General features: G+C 42.8%; 1 protein-coding gene across 1 annotated transcript in view; it reads left to right on the top strand.

The window, feature by feature from the left end:
• Positions 1-17,021, top strand: part of raskol (Ras GTPase-activating protein raskol) — a 220,731-nt gene that overhangs the window by 66,277 nt on the left and 137,433 nt on the right. The window lies entirely within an intron of this gene.

Genomic DNA, 17,021 nt, shown 5'->3' with positions numbered 1-17,021 from the left:
AGCTGGGTATGGTTAATTCCTCTGGTTCCGTGACTGTTCGCTTTAATACACTTCCTTTCGTATACACGTAACATACCACAATACTAACCTCTACAGAAACATGCAATAGTGAAAACACACCTTCGCATAGGATTATTATCAAGTAGGGCATGCAGATTCATCTATGGTGCCGACCCCAATAAATTGGAGAATAAGAAGAAGTAACGGAAGTCTCAAGATGGTAGTATACCATAGTCTATTTTTCCTACAGAAGCCCTTCTGGCTTGAGCTATCCGACACATGATTTCATTTGAACACCTTTTATCTTTCGTGATTGTTTGGCCGAGGCAAATAAAACACATTACACACCTTGCCTGCCAATACGACTGCTGGCCTTTATATATTGGAGTGCTACGTGGTCAACATGACATCTTCAGCCGTATTAGCTTTCTCGACTGGATCAGCTACTTCTCATGTCAGACAGCCCCTCATTTGATCTCATGTAGCTGTGAACCCCGTTTCAGCCGTCAGTCCTTGGACTGGCTTCCAAGTAAAAGGCATGCACGCTACCCCTTCACCACGGGGCTGGGTAAAGAATCTCTTGGTTATTATGTGTCGAAAGACAAATCAGTCACCACAAATACATCTTTTAAAATCTTTTAAAATATTCTCCTAAGGTTGGTAACTATAAAACGTGTGTTATTGGCACTTTGACTGCTGGGAAACTTATGTTACCTGTTCACGTTTCTGACATTTGAAACGACTCTTTGGTAGTACAAAATTATAATTACTGTCTTGTGTTTACCCTGTTATCTCCCCATAATTTATACCGCACAGAAGGAACAGAATTACGAGCGAGAACTGGTATGTTCCCAAGCGTTTTAGTCACGGTTTGGAATACATTTACTGCTCGTAATTACTGTTTGCTATGCGCCAGGAAGCAATGAAATTCCAAAGAAATGAAATGAGAATTAAGAATTACATTATTTTCCTTCTTTAATAAGCCAACCTAATTATAAGACAAAATGATGTTTTCTCTGTGTGGGCATTTAAAAATAAAAATCTCAGGGCATGTCCGTGCCAACGAGAGGAGAGTAAAACTACCTTAAACCTCATCAATTTTAATAATGCAACTTCCAGTTTCTCTCTCTATTGTTAATACAGATCTACTCAATCATGCACTTATATTCTCGTTCTTTTATTTATACATTTTTTAAAATTCAAGAAGACGATGTTTCTATGTTTGCAGAACGCACAAGCGTATGTTAATAAGTGAGCGGGGATTGATCGCGCCAACTTAGACTAAGAAATTCAGCGCTCTGCTGTCTTGAGTCATTCACTTCGGGTACCCTTCACCTGTATTTTCGTGGAAGCACCTAAGTACTCCTATGTTACTGATCAGGATAGAGGAGATTCTGTTAATCATATTAAAGCATGCTGACTTGATACTACTACTACTACTACTACTACTACTACTATTCGCAGCAGCATTGTTCAAGCGCTGGGCTGAGTAACTCGGACGGTACATTAGAGCGCTGGCCGTCTGAGTCCAACTTGGCTGGTTTAATCTCAGTCCGGTGGTATTCGAAGATGTTCAAGTACGTCATCCTCGTGTCGGCAGATTTGCTGAAACGTAAAATAACTCCTGCGGGACAAAAGTCCGGCACCTCGGCCTCTCCGAAAACCATAAACGTAATCAGTGAGACGTAAAAGCCACTAGCATTATTATTGGAATTGCTCATATCTCCAGAATCGTCTTCTTCTTTTCCTACCGCTTTTCCCACACCTGCGTCGCACATGTGGATTTGGGCCTGTTTTACGGCCAGATGCCTTTCCTGACGCCAGCCCTATGTGGGGGGATGTTATACACTATTGCGTGTTTCTGTGGTGGTTGGTAGTGTGGTATGTTGTCTGAATATGAAGAGGAGAGTGTTGGGACGGACACAAATAGCCAGTCCCCGAGCCAGAAGAATTAATCAGAAGCGATTAAAATTCCCGAGCCGGCCGGGAATCGAACCCGGGACCCTCTGAACCGAAGGCCAGTACGCTAACCATTCAGCCAGTGAGCCTGAGTGTTCATATCGCCAGAATACTGCGGTATAATTTTAAAAAAGAAAACAATTCGAAATCGATATTATTATTACTATTATTATTACTATTATTATTATTATTATTATTATTATTATTATTATTATTATTATTATTATTGCCCATTAATAGAAACAGATTTTCGGCGTAATTTTGGAATATCTCTAAAATTAGTGAGTTTGTTGTTTCATCGAGTCATTGTGGTAACTGAGTGTGTTCGTAGGCTAAGACTGAAAACAGACGGAGACGTTTGTAATAATAATGCTATTTGCTTTACGTCCTACTAACTACTTTTACGGTTTTCGGACACGCCGAGGTGCCGGAATTTAATGCCGCAGGAGTTCTTTTACGTGCCAGTAAATCTACCGACACGAGGCTGCCGTACTTGAGCACCTTCAAATATCACCGGACTGAGCCAGGATCGAACCTGCCAAGTTGGGGTCAGAAGGCCAGCGCCTCAACCTTCTGAGCCACTTAGCCCGGCCAAGGAGGAGAAGTTTGTGTCGAGTCGGCGTTCGAGATGGCAAATTAGCGAACTGTTCACATGCAGCGACCTGTGTCAAATCCCACCGCGTGCGTTGTCGAGTCGACTGCCCCGCCTCGACGCTGTATGTTTAATACACGTATTCAGTGACAAATTCATTAAGCAACAAACCCATGCCTTTTTCTCTTACCAAATGCCATAACTGCGTCTTGTAGAAATAGATTTATTTCTTCCCAGGCCTCTCTTCGGTTCATTTGTCTTCGAGTCCCAGATGAGTTTCTCGGGGTCTATACATTCCACCATTTTCCTTTAATAATATCAGAAAATGTAAATGACTTGTCTTTAGGAAATAAGCCGCATGAATTCAGAAACACAGGTGCATACTCAACCCACATCCTTGACCTACCTTTATCCTGCCGCGCTGTGAAGAACCCTTGCGTCTGAATAAATTCCTTGCCGCCTCTGAACGGTCATAATAGGTGGTATAGAACAACGTTTGGAATGTCGTGTCGACTCGACGAGTGTGCCACCCGTTTACTACTGCTACTGTACTGTAAATGTTTTCATTCCTTCCCTGAAGGGGCAGAAGGAGATATGCGGTGAATGTGAGAGGGTTGGCGGCCGTGGCCTATATAAGGAATTGTCCCGGCATTCGCCTTAGTGCCGGAGAATGGAAAACCACGGAAAACCATTTTCAGGACAGCCGACAGTGGAGAGCAACCGCTCTCCGTCTCTGGAATTCAGAGGCATAGAGTCATGGTAGATCCGTGGCCACCCTTCCTCTGCTTGGTTGGCCAATCGGAGTGCAGAGCTGTCGGATCACTGTCCAGCCGTGGGCACTTTTGGCTCGGGACCCACTCTGCATCCGCTGACCCCGCCCGTTTGTAGCGAGAATCTCCTGTATCGAGTCGACTGCCACGCCGGGTGCAATATGGTTCGTTCCATTTGATCAAGTTGGAATGTCAACCGTCGACTTGACATAAACCGTTCCTTCTGTTTTTTGCCTTATAACCCCGAAAGATCGGAGAGCTTATTGAAGAGTGACAGAATCTGAAAGAGAGCTGTTGTGATCTTGAGATGAGAACTGTTCCAACATTTGTCTTGAGCTGGAAGAGGGAAGCTCGGTAACCAATTCAACGATCGTCTATAGTGAGAATGGAACGCATATAGTTCCCCAAACCATTGCTACTCATCATGTTATTTGATGCTTTTAATACTCAATGTTGTTGTTTAAAGTACAGTGCGAGTGAGAAAACTTTTTACCGATATTGACGACAGACGCTACATTAGAGGCGACCCCAGATAATTGGGGAATAGGTAAAGAAAGAAAGAAAGAAAGAAAGAAAGAACTCAGTATTTTGTGTTTCACAGCTTGTCTCTAGACACCTATTACACTATTGTAGTAAGCATCCGACCGCAGTTTGACATTGATAGTGTGAACTAACAGTGCTGTTATTTATCATATTCAGGTCTGGTTCCTCCGCCTTTAACTTTCTCCCAGCTGAGGGCTCCACCCTGAACGTGATTCTCTATTCCATTGGAGTCAAGGATCTTAATTTCAACGTTCTGCGCTCGCACAAATGTCAACTTCAGCAACAGTATAAACAAAGTTATCGATGTATCTCAGCTTTAAGGAGCCTATCATTTGTGTATAGAACTTTTTAATAACTGTGTTGTGGTGTTGGGCCACTAAATGTAGCAAATGATGGGCATTCATGCGTTCAAGGTGACTTGCTCTGGGAAAGAGGAGTAATTTTTAATCTGTAGGAGTGAAAAAATCAATTAGCCTAAGGGAATGATACGATCACGCGATCACGTGCGTACTCTGTTATTATCAAACCATATTGCTTACTATGTGGATCAGAGGTAAAGTGTCGTCCTCCAGATCCTGAGATCGCGGGTTCAAACCTAGCAGAGGTCGTCAGATTTATGAAGGACGGAAAAAGTCCATTTGATACTCCAGTCGTACGATGTGGGCATGTAAAATATCTCTGGTGATACATTTGGTGTTTACCGGACAATATAAATTAAAATTCAGCCGTATATAGCCCAACAGAGATCTAGTTTTTCTGCCATCTGGTGGAGTAAAACGGAACGTCTAAATTGACACACAGGCAGTCTAAATGACATCAAATAATGTCTGCATACAGCATCTGGGGCCTTCGCTTACTTTTTTTGGGACCATATTATTTCACAGATCACTTAGACTCCTAGATGAACAAACATCTCCTTCAAGTATGCCTGGAATGGCAGTGGTGCGATGATTGGTGTTACTTTAAAGTGATTCTGTGGACGTTTTTCGGTGAATTAAATGTGATTTAACGTTTTGAATTCTTCATGTGACAATTCTTCTTATTTTGAATCCGTTTTGATTTTCCCTCGGACTCAACGAGGAATCCCACATCTAACGCCTCAAGGGCAGTGTCCTAGAGCGTGAGACTTTGGGTTGGAGATAAAACTAGGGTAGAGAACCAGTACCTCGGCCAGGTGGCCCCACCTGTTATGCTGAACAGGGGCATTGTGGTGGGAATGGGGTTTCAGCCCTCGTGGCTGAGCTGGGGATCGAACTCGGGCCTTCGGGGGTGGCAGCTAATCATACTAACCACTATATCACAGAGGTGGACCATATGACAATTGTTCCCTGGAATTGAATTCAGGCATTATATTTGAAGTGGTGATGGTGGTTGGTATTATTTTAATAAGAAGTAGACCTAGATAACATCCTTTCTTAACTCTAATCATAGGAAAAGGAAGAAGTTCGATCGTACGAGGAATGAAGGTACTGTATTTGCAAAAGAAAGGAAAGAGCCACGAAGGGCGTGGAACGTGGGACACCCTAGGCCTCACAAATCTAGTGTCATAGAAAGAGAACAAAAGTTGACCAAGGCAAGTTAGACAGGAAAAAAGAAAGTGAGGGTCCTGGCACAATAAGTGGGAGCAATGCCACACTCAGTTAAAAGACCCGTGGTCACAAGCAAGAGTCTTCGGGTAATCACCCCGTTTAGTCGCTTCATACGACGGGCAGTGGGTACTGTGGGGAGAGTGGAGGATGAAATTTAAAGTTCAATATTATATTAGAATCAGGTAGCGCAGATGAAACATCTTCATTAACATGAATCTTTATCGTCCGCTGTCACTCAGCTATGCTAAACTGAGAAAGATAGAAAGTGGAAACTGGCATGTGAAAGAATCTGTAAAATACCTTAAAATATTTATGTATATATTGAGACTGCACCTTGGCATTCCTAGCTTCCTGGGATAAGTTGATCTGAGGAATTCTCAGACACGCTATCTGTACCCTCCAGAAGTATTACGCAAGTCTCCTCCGTCCATATTATTATAATGCAAATTGTGCCACTTACCGGGATTTAAATTTATGATCAGGAAGTTAACTTCGGAGAATGGCTATATGGTTTGTTCTTTATATCTGAACACACTGTTCCTATTCTCATCTTATCTCGGACCTCACGTTAGCTTCTCGCCAAACTTCTAATCTCTGTTCAGACCTGTGTGTTTTCATTTCAGCTCAGATTCTGACATATTTTCGCTTGTGCTCGTACCTAATTTTAATGTTTAGCATCACTTTTACGTTTTCTCCTCAGACTGCTCAGATTCTCCCCTGTGTTCTGACCTAGTTTTAACGCTAGCATCACTCGTGTGTTTCCATCTCAGACTGCTCATATTCTCCCCTCTGTTCTGATCTAGTTTTAGTGTCAGCATCACTCGTGTGTATTCATCTTACAAGAAGAGGTTACAGCTATCGGATCATCAATTTGGTTCAGACATTTTGAGATTTATCTACGTCAAAAATAAACAGACACATGCCTAAGTGTTTGTCATTGGCTCTCATTTAACGAGAAAATTGTCCTTTAAATTTAATAGCGTGCATACCTGCTGCCTGTTAGCAGTTTGGATGTAATATATGTTGCACTGCTGATCTAGTGACCAACGTCCCTTTCTTTTACGGCGGGCGTCTCGAGTTCGAGGCTCGCTAGTGCCTTATCTTTTTACTTGTTGTTCTTCTGTCTAATGCCTGTTTTTTCTCCATGTGAACCTATTGTTAGGAAATAGCACACATTAAATACAAACGGTATCATATCATAATAAACATGTTTACTGTCGTTCTAGGGTTTATTTTTATTGTAAAACAGTTTCTCCCCCCCCCTCTCTCTCTCTCTGTGTGTGTGTGTGTGTGTGTGTGTGTGTGTGTGTGTGTGTGTGTGTGTGTGTGTGAAGCCACGAGTGGCAAGATGGGACGATAGTAAGTGAGTTTATGAACCAGCTTTTGTTTAATCTGCGTATTTCCTAGTCTTGGGAAACAAAGATAAAAATCAGATAACAGGTAAAAGAAAAAAAAGGGGGGAAAATGAGGCGCTCTTACACCTTGAACTCGAGACGTCTCCGTGGAAGTCACAGACGCTGACCTTCACACCAGCGGTGCGACAGTTATTTATTCTCAGGCTGTTTAATTTAATAAACTAATTTCGTGTTAAAGAAGGGCCAATCGCACAAACTCCTAGACACTTATCTGTTTTTGACATACTTCAACCTCCCAAAGTGGCTTCCCCTTGCTTGTTCAGACTGTTTATATTCTCCCCCGTGTACAGACCTAGTTTTAAAATGTTAGCATCACTCGGCTTATATTCGTCTTAGCCCAGACTGTTCATATTATCCCCCATGTTCAGGCCTATTTTTAACGTCGGCATCACTCTCGTGTTTTCATCTTGGCTCAGAATGTTCACGTACTCTGCGGAGACTGATCATGTTCCCATCTCTCCCAGGAGTTTATAATTGTGTGGTGATTAGAGTATCTACTGCAAATGACTTCTTGGAGAGCAACATTTCGTGTATGCAATGTTGCCAATTTTAGTGGAATGTGGCAGGAACTTTGACCTTCTGTAGTAGCGAGTTAGTTAAACGTGTGGGTAGTTATTATCAGATTTCGTGTAATAGCTCACTGCTGCAGTGAGCGAGACTCCCATAACTTGGTTTTTTTTTTTTGTTCTTATTGTAAGTGATGCTCGTAATCTGTTTCCTAGTCCATTCGAATAATTAAAATAAACCTACCATTAGAATGTGACGGAGTCCTGATTCTTAAGAAATCAAGGCCTATAGCATCAGTGACAAAGTGGAAATTTTAACTTAAGTACTTCGATCCTCCGCTATGGTAATACATACATACATACATACATACATACATACATACATACATACATACATACATACATACATACATACTGTACAGTCATTAAAATACGTAACTAAGTTAGTCGGTTTTTTAAATCGGTCAACACGCAATGAATTTTCAGAAAATTTTTGATCACTTTATCTTTTGACTCATTTAACAGGTCACTTCACCGGGCGAGTTGGCTGTGCGGTTAGGGGCGCGCGGCTGTGAGCTTGCATCCGGGAAATTGCGGGTTCGAATCCCACTGTCGGCAGCTCTGAAGATGGTTTTCCGCCCCATTTTCACTCCAGGCAAATGCTGGAGCTGTACCTTAATTAAGGCCACGGCCGCTTCCTTCCAACTCCTAGGCCTTCCCTATCACATCATTGCCATAAAACCTATCTGCGACGGTGCGACGTAAAGCCAGTAACAAAAAAAAAAAAAAAAAACCCACATAAAAAGCCAGGACACTACCACGAGGGGGCGCAGCATATCCCCGGTGGAAGGTGTCAGGGGTTCTGGAAATATCACTGTGGAGTCTTGTCCTTTTCATATATCGACTAATAGCATACATTCTTCATTCTACTGGGCCTTAAAAATATGATCTGTCCTTCGAGTCACTCGTTAGATAGAAATAAAACAAATTACATCTACGGAGAGAAATAAATGGCATTTAACTGGCAAATGCGCGGAAGGGAAAGACATAATTACCCTACAATCTTAGGATAAGGAGGAAATTTGATGTTAGAATTAACTCCGTAGGTCTGAAGATGAAGATTGCTTTGTACTCGGAACATGCACCCCTTAGCCCTCATTTCTCTTGTAACGTAATGCTACTGTGTATGTTATCTCATATAGTGTTTGGCCCCGTGGCTGAATGGTTAGCGTAGTTTCCTTCGTTTCAGAGGACTCCGGGTTCGATTACTGACCGGGTCGGGGATTTTAATCTTCACATTAACATGCAGTTTACCATACATGGCATATGCCACCCACTCTCGTCGGAAGGTCTGCCTTACAAGGTCTGCACTAAGCTAGAAGTAGCCACACACGAAATTATTATTATTATTATTATTATTATTATTATTATTATTATTATTATTATTAGAGAAACAAGAATAAGAAGAGGAGTGCGGCGAAGCTGTCCCTTATCACCTTATCTGTTTAATATCTTCATAGAATTCGCTAGTAGAACAGTAAAAGAAAAAACCAAAGGGATACATTTTAATGGTAAACAAATTCATAGCATTCACTTTGCAGATGATAATGCATTGATAGCTGATTCCGAGCATAAAATGACTAGGATGCTCGGTGTACTAAACAACACGTTAGAGAAGTTCAGGCTAAAAATAAACACAAAGAAAACGAAAATGAAGGTCGTTCAAAAGAAGAAGACTGAATTGAAAACAGACATAAATTAGGCTGTGCAAAAATAGATCAGGTTAAAGAATTTTGTTATCTGGGTAGTGTTATTACGTCTTTACTAATGATAATCTGTGCCTGACAGAAGTCAAAAGAAGAATTGCTATGGCAAAACATGTATTTCAAAGCAGGAAAAATCTATTGTTAAATAAGCACGTAGGAATTGAAACCAGGAAGAAATTTGTTAAAACCTTTGTTTGGAGTGTGCTAACTTAACGGCTGTGAGACCTGAACTTTGGGAAAACAAGCACAATCAAGACTGCGGAAATGTGGTTCTGGAGAAGACTGACAGGGACGAGTTGGACAGAAAAGAAGACTAATATCCAAACCTTGAATGACGTTAATGAGAAACGGACCTTCATTTATTCAATAGAGCAGAGGGAAGTTAAATTTCTTGGACACGTTCTGCGACAGGACACCTATCTCCAGAGTGTCTTCGAAGGTAAAGTGCTAGGGAAGAAGTTGAGAGGAAGACCGCGTCTCTCATAGCTTAGGAACATGATTACACAGCTGGGTTTTGCTTCCTATATCACAATGAAAAGGACTGCTGAAGACCGTGGGATGTGGCTGCAGCGAAAAGGCTTAGCCTTTAGATAATGAATGGATGGAGGTAAAGAGGAAAGCCATCTCCGTATTGGTCATCAAGGCCTCTAGCTAAGTGGAAGGTAAAGGTTTTTTGTACCCCGACATAGTCCTTTGACATTTGTATGTATGTTCAGTCCGTCAGCGATTCCGCTGGTGGAATCCTCAACAGCTCTGCCATCAGCTGTCATAGATGGCCTAGGCATCACTGAAGAGGCGTACTAGGGAAATGAGGAGTGAGGTAGTTTCCCGTTGCTTTCCTCACCGAGCCAGAGTTGCTATTACATATCAGTCTGCCAATCCCACTGAAATGCATACACCACGCGACCCTATGAGCAACATTTTCACACCATTCATAGCAGGGACTGGCTGCATAGGATTGGCTTTACTAGCATCGCTCATACCTCAGTCACTTTCATATTGTCAAAGCCAAGGATAAGACAGAGACAGTTCTATGGAAGTAACAAAATTTCTGTAGCCTATACCAGAAGACATAGTGCACTGTAAACACTAGGTCCTGCCAGCTAAGGCATTTTGTAATTTGAGAAAGCGTAAATGGGAGAGAACCATGTCAGTAAAGTAACTACCACTTACTAGTACTTCAGCGTCATTCAGTGCCAATAATTTAGTGAGAGAAGGGTTGTAAACCACACAGCATTATTATTTATCTCGCCCGTCCTCTTGTTCGTGCCAGTTGGCGTTGTCAGGAGATAGTGTGATGTGATAAATTTGCTTTATCACAAAACTGGACAGCGATGATAACGTTGTTTAGTATCTATAGGTGTCCGCATTGGAAGAGTTTCGATCTCTGTGCCTCGCAACTTCTCTTACCTCTTGAACCTTATAATCGTCTTAGTTGAGTGTTTTGAGATATGTCTAGGATCTTATACGTATGTATCCGAAGTTAAATCTGCAAGATTAAAGATTTTGTTCTGGAAATTGAATATCCACATTTTGCAGAACATAACTACTAACGGTAAAATGCCCTAGTAGGCTTTGTTTACAATTTCCTTGGGTATCAGAAGAAGCTTCAAAACAATAGACGTGATCGCTTCTCCGTTCTTCTGTAACGAGACGGAACTTTGAAGGTACGTCTTTTTTTCTCTCTCTTTATAACTTATTTAGCGTGTAGTGACTTACTTCAGAAATTGTTGTTTTCATTCAAGGTCTAAGAACCCCAAATTATATCTGTCTTCCAATGACCTGTTACGATATACCTAGCTTTATGAGTCCAACAGCAAACGCGCGGTTAGGGATGCGCAGCTGTGTGTTTACATTCGGGAGTGGGTTCGAACCCCACTGTCAGCAGCCCTGAAGATGTTTTTCCATTTTCACACCAGGCAAATGCTGGGGCTGTACCCTAATTAAGGCCACGGCTACTTCCTTCCCACTCCTTGCCCTTTCCTGTCCCATCATAGCCATAAGAACTATCTGTGCCGGTGCGACGCAAAACCAGTTGTAAAAAAAAAAGTCTGCCTCTGTGGTGTAGTGGTTAGTGTGATTAGCTGCCACCCCCGGAGGCGCGGGTTCGATTCCCGGCTCTGCCACGAAATTTGAAAAGGGGTACGATGGCTGGAACGGGGTCCACTCAGCTCGGGAGGTCAACTGAGTAGAGGTGGGTTCGATTCCCACCTCAGCAATCCTGGAAGTGGTTTCCCACTTCTCCTCCAGGCAAATGCCTGGATGGTACCTAACTTAAAGGCAACGACCGCTTCCTTCCCTCTTCCTTGTCTATCCCTTCCTATCTTCCCATCCCCCGCAAGGTCCCTGTTCAGTATAGCAGCTGAGGCCGCCTGGGCGAGGTACTGGTCACCCTCCCCAGTTGTATCCGAAGACCCAGGGTCTGAAGCTCCAGGACACTGCCCTTGAGGCGGTAGAGGTGGGATCCCTCTCTGAGTTCGAAGAAAAAACCGACTCTGGAGGGTAAACAGATAAAGAAAAAGAAGAAGAAGAAGAGGAAGTAAAAACAGGAAGCATGTCCAAAGAGATGGAGGATGAAAATTAATTGGCTACCCTTCCGCATATAATCTTCGGCTCTTGATGCCTGTTCATTGACATCTTGGTTGATTTCTGGTCCAGTGATCAGTTTGTCAACATCCGGAAACTTAATGGCCCTATAAAGAAGAAGCGATGCTTTTTTTTTTGTAATTTTGTGACCTAATTTCGGGACTAACTTCCTGGCTTGAAGTAGCTGTATGGGACTACACTTCGAACAGTAGCCTATATATGGATGGCGACTCGAACTTGCCCACTGTTTGTTGCGTTGTTGGGTAAGCAGTCCTTGGAGCGGAAAGGGAGGTGCCGTGGACCTGTAAGGAATGAGTATATCCCAGTAGTGTGTAAGTTACAGAATAATGTGAAAGTTGAAGACAGATGACCTTCATGACACAGTCGGTTAGTCGGTTCTCAAGATATGCGCTATCTGCTGAGATCGGTGGTAGTTTAGGGTGTTCAAATGCTACAACGCCGGCCCCTGCGGTGTAGGGGTAGCGTGCCTGCCTCTTACCCGGAGGCCCCGGGTTCGATTCCCGGCCAGGTCAGGGATTTTTACCTGTTCGTGAGGGATGGTTCGAGGTCCACTCAGCCTACGCGAGGAGCTATATGACGGTGAAATAGCGTCAGAATGCCAAGGATAACGGCCGAGGGGATTCGTCGTGCTGACCACACGACACCTCGTAATCTGCAGACCTTCGGGTCGAGCAGCGGTCACTTGGCAGGCCATGGCCCTTCGGGTCTGTTGAGCCATGGGGTTTGGGTTTAAATGCTACAACTCCGTGAAGTTGGCTTTCGGCACGTTAAAGACCTCCTGACTGACAACATTTCTACACGTCGGTGGCGTGGACAGCTCTTGAAGGGATGCTAAACAAATAACATTAATTAATTGATTGAAGCATAGTGGCCTTCGGTTCAGAGGGCCTCGGGTCCGACTTCCAGCCGGGTCAGAGATTTTAGCCGCATCTGATTGATTTCTCTAGGACATGGGTTGGGTGTTAGGGTTCGTCCTAATACACATATTTACATACAATATGTCACATTACTAACCACCATAGAAACACGCAGAAGTGAATACATCCTTCCTAATAAGATTTGTGTCAGGAAGGGTATCCGGTCGTAAAAATGGGCTGAATACAGTGACGACTCCAACTGATTGGGAAAGGACCAGGAATATTATCTAAACATCCGTGCAGCTGATAGTGTTCAGTACCACTGTGCCTAGAGATTTTGGGCAGGTAAACCGGAACAAATAAACAGAAACAATGCCGGGTCCACTAATCACATACATGTCATGAGACTCTGAGGGGACCAACCACGACGTATCGATAGTGGTGACCGACTTCAACTGGGTCGTACAGTGAGGACATGGTGCATCTTTGATGTGTTTTAGGCAGGCTTCTCGGTGAATATCGATGTTCAGATTGAGTCTTGGAGGGCCACGACCTACTTCGGCTGCTCGCTGCGGAGTGAGTCTGATGCTGATCAACTGGTCAGGTATGCATGACCCAGCTCAGAGGAAAACGCACGGCTACTCAACCTGCTATCACGCTACTTCCATGGTGGTCTAGTAGCAGAACGGGAGATTCAAAACAAAATTATTTCGCACATCAACCATCCAGATCCTACTCGGTTCAAAATAAGCGTAGTGGGCGTGAAAATTCAACAACATTGTTTCTATCTTCTCACGTATCGTAGACAGATTGAATCCCGATAAATAGATGGAAGAGTTTCGAAATGAAATGTGACGGCCCTGTCGTTCGCATTCCTTGTAAAACTACTGGATTTTTTGTTTATTGCCCCTATACCAATAACCTGGTTTACGTCCAGGCTTGCTTGCTTGCTTTATTTTTGGTGTGTGAAACTGATTGTTAAATTGCAGGTCCCTCTGTGTTTCAGTGGTAGAGTGTCAGTGGCCGGATCCTAAGATCGCGTATTCATTCCCGGAAGAGGTGGATTTTAGAAGGGCGGAATAAATCCATTCGGCACTACATGTTGTGCGATGTTGGCATGTAAAGGATCTCTGGTGACACATTCGATGTTCACCCGATGGAATTAGTTAAACCTCAGCTATAGGTCGTCCTGTAGTTTTCTGTGGCTCTCGTATCTGATAGAAGTAAACGTCGAAGTTGACACGCAGGTTGCTTATATGCGTCAGATTAAAATGTTTGCTCACGGTAGCTAAGGCGATACGATTCTTCTTCTTATTATTATTCCGGGGCTAAGTAGCTCTAACGGTAGAGCGCTGGCATTTAGAGCTCAAGTTAGTGGTTTCAATCCTGGCTCAGTCTGATGGTATTCTGGTGCTCAAACACGTCAGCCTCGTGTCGTTAGATTTACTGACGCATAAAAGAACTCCTATGGGACAACATTCCGGCACCTTGACATCTCGAAGACGATACAAGTACTTACTGGGACGACGAAAAACTACTAACATTATTATATACAGTATATAAGTCGCTGGGGCCATCAAGGACCACGTTAAGTCTTGTTGTATTTGACACTGAGCTTGGCCTTCTTTAGAGCCCAAATTTCCTTCATTCTTTGTGAGTGGGCCTGCTTTCGCTCCTCTGTCCAAGGGGCACCGTGTCTTCTCTTCGGTTGCTCGTCTCGGTTTAGCCCGTTCGTCAATATTTTCTTGCGGAAGCGATCTCTGTTAAGGGCGTCTTCAGCAGAGATATGTAGCATTTGCAGGTCTTCTTTGGTATTTCTAAATCAGGGAATAGTGGTTTGGGGGTTTGAATAAAAAAAGTGAAAGATCTCTTTAGTTAACTTTCTTCCGACCATTCTTTTCAGATGACCGTAGAATTATGCCCGTCTTTTTCGGATTGTGTCGGTAATTTTCTCTATTTTTCTGTAGACTTCCTCTTTTAATGGATTCTATTTCTGAACTTTGATCCCAAGATTCCTCTCACAATTTTGCGCTTTTTTTTCTCCAGTTCTTCAAGGAGTCCTTTATTGGCATTTAGAGATAGGGTTTCGGCTGCATATAGAACTACTGGCTTCAGAACTGTTTCATAGTGACGTATCTTGGTGTTTTAGGAAAGGCTTTTTTTGTTGTAGATTGTGCGGGGTGTTTGGTAGGCTATTTCCAGTTTGCGTACTCGTTCCCGAAGAGCTTCTAACATTATTATTATTATTATTATTATTATTATTATTATTATTATTATTATTATTATTATTATTATTCGTTTTGTCCATTCAAAGAGCGCGTTCGACCTTGTAAGTTAGCTTGATGTCTTTCGCCTACTTATCCTCTCAAAATCTCTTCATCATGAATTCCCTAATTGCATTCTTTTGATCATTTCTTGCCAGTTTTCTATTTAGGTTTCTGTGTAAATTCGTGCTTTATTACTATTTTTCTAAAGACTCGGAGATTTCTTATGATGTCCCCTGTTATGTTCATTTCTTGCAGGACCTCCTTTGTTTCTTCTAGCCAGACCAAACGAGTTGGCTGTGCGGTGGCTCTTTCTATGTTGGCCCGACTGTCCAATTCTGATGGCTGAATTATTTCTCCAAAGTATTTAAAGGATGGCACCTGCGAGATTTTCCCGTATTCAATTTATAGTTGGGCTTTCATGTTATTTTAGGTTTTTGCATGACCTGGGCTTTCTCGTATGCTATGTGGAGGCCTGTCTTTGACGGTATCCTGTGTAACCGCTCTACGCACCTATAGTATTCCGAGTCGAAGTGGTTTTCGTCTTGAAAGCGTATTTCCTGTGCAGTGCAGCGATGTGGATGTTGAATTTGTTTAGGGTGCTCGTGAGTTATTTCAACTTGCCGGTTTTCAATACGGTATTTACGTTGACGTGCCTATGAAATTCTTTATCTTCGTGCGAAGAGAGATTTTGAGAAGCTCCGATCCTTCTCTGCATGATGTTCCCGATACCCCGAATCCTATGATCGGGAGAGACCGGACTGTGTGTGTCTGGGGCGTGGGGTAGTTGCTCTGATAGCGTATGTTCCATCATGCCAGTTTTCCAAGTTGAAATTGCATTATGGAAATGATCGCTGCAGTACGATAACATGATTACAGATTAATTGGTGGTGTTCTACCGCTGAAATTTCTTTTTCGACTTACTCGATGTGTAGCCAACCCTCCTTCTTTATCCGGGCTTAGGACCAGCAACAACAATCACTGAACTACTCAATCCACCCAGTGGTTACTCCAGGCGGAGTTGTTGAAATACCAGCGCTTTTACAATATTGATAAGTGAAAATGTAGCATTTGACTGAAATTGAGTTATTACAATGAAGAAATGTATTACTTTGCACAGGTGGAAGGATTTGTCTTCTTGTTCATTATATATCTACTTTTAACGTCATTTCTTGTAATATGTCTCGAAAGTGGGAATAGAACCCTGAACAAATCCTCGTTGGAGCGGGTAGTGTCCTTAGACTACATCTCTCTTGAATGTTGAGGTAGAGAAGGGTAATAATCCCAATAATCGCACTCCGTCTTAACACTGTACTGCTGACTCGTCCTCCTCAAAGTCGCGGTAGTTGGCAGTTGGCGTGAGAACTTAGATCCCTTTGATGTAGAAATGCATTGTTCTATTTGTTAATCCTTGATAAAGTGCGCTCAGTTCGACTCTTCCTCTAGTTTCTCACGAGTGACGCATGTTGGATTCTAAGATCATTGATATTCGCCACCTCGGTGAATCACTGTAATTACGTTTGCGGGAAGTGTTCAAGGTAAGGTGTGGTGGGATAATTTTGAAGTTCTCTGGTATTAGAATGAGCTGGCAATGGCTGCTATCTGAATCAGATGGCTATATTCTGTAATCGTAAGTTGAGGAGGTACGGGTCGTAAAATTGCTCCCATACTATTACCCTCTGTGAATCAGTAGTGAAGTGTGAGTTGCGGAAACCGAAGATCCTGAGCTTCAACCCGACAGCGGTAGCAGAATTTTCGGACGACGGGAAATAAGTCCATTTGGCACTTCATGGCGTACGATGGCAGCATGTGAAAGTGATTTGGTCACATATTTACCTGGCAAAATTATTTAAAAATTCATCAATAGGTCGTGCAATTGAGTTCCATTTTCTCTGTCACCTTGTTAAGTATGACGTCGAAATTAACACAGTCATCCTAAATGCTCAGATCAGAATGACTGCACGCTGTTGTTGAGGCAATGTGTTTATTATTAGATCCTTCTGTCGATAATTGATAGAGTTTCGGCCTCCAGATCCCAAGATCCTGGATTCAAACCTGACATAGGTAGTTTGATTTTTTGCAGGGCGATAAGAATTTCACTCGGGACTGTGCTTTTCGATTTCGGCATGTAAATAATTTCTGGTGACACACTC

The sequence above is a fragment of the Anabrus simplex genome, chromosome 1 (assembly GCF_040414725.1).
Source record: "Anabrus simplex isolate iqAnaSimp1 chromosome 1, ASM4041472v1, whole genome shotgun sequence".
Classification (NCBI taxonomy): Eukaryota; Metazoa; Arthropoda; class Insecta; order Orthoptera; family Tettigoniidae; genus Anabrus; species Anabrus simplex.
This window is presented reverse-complemented; position numbering and strand designations above follow the sequence as displayed.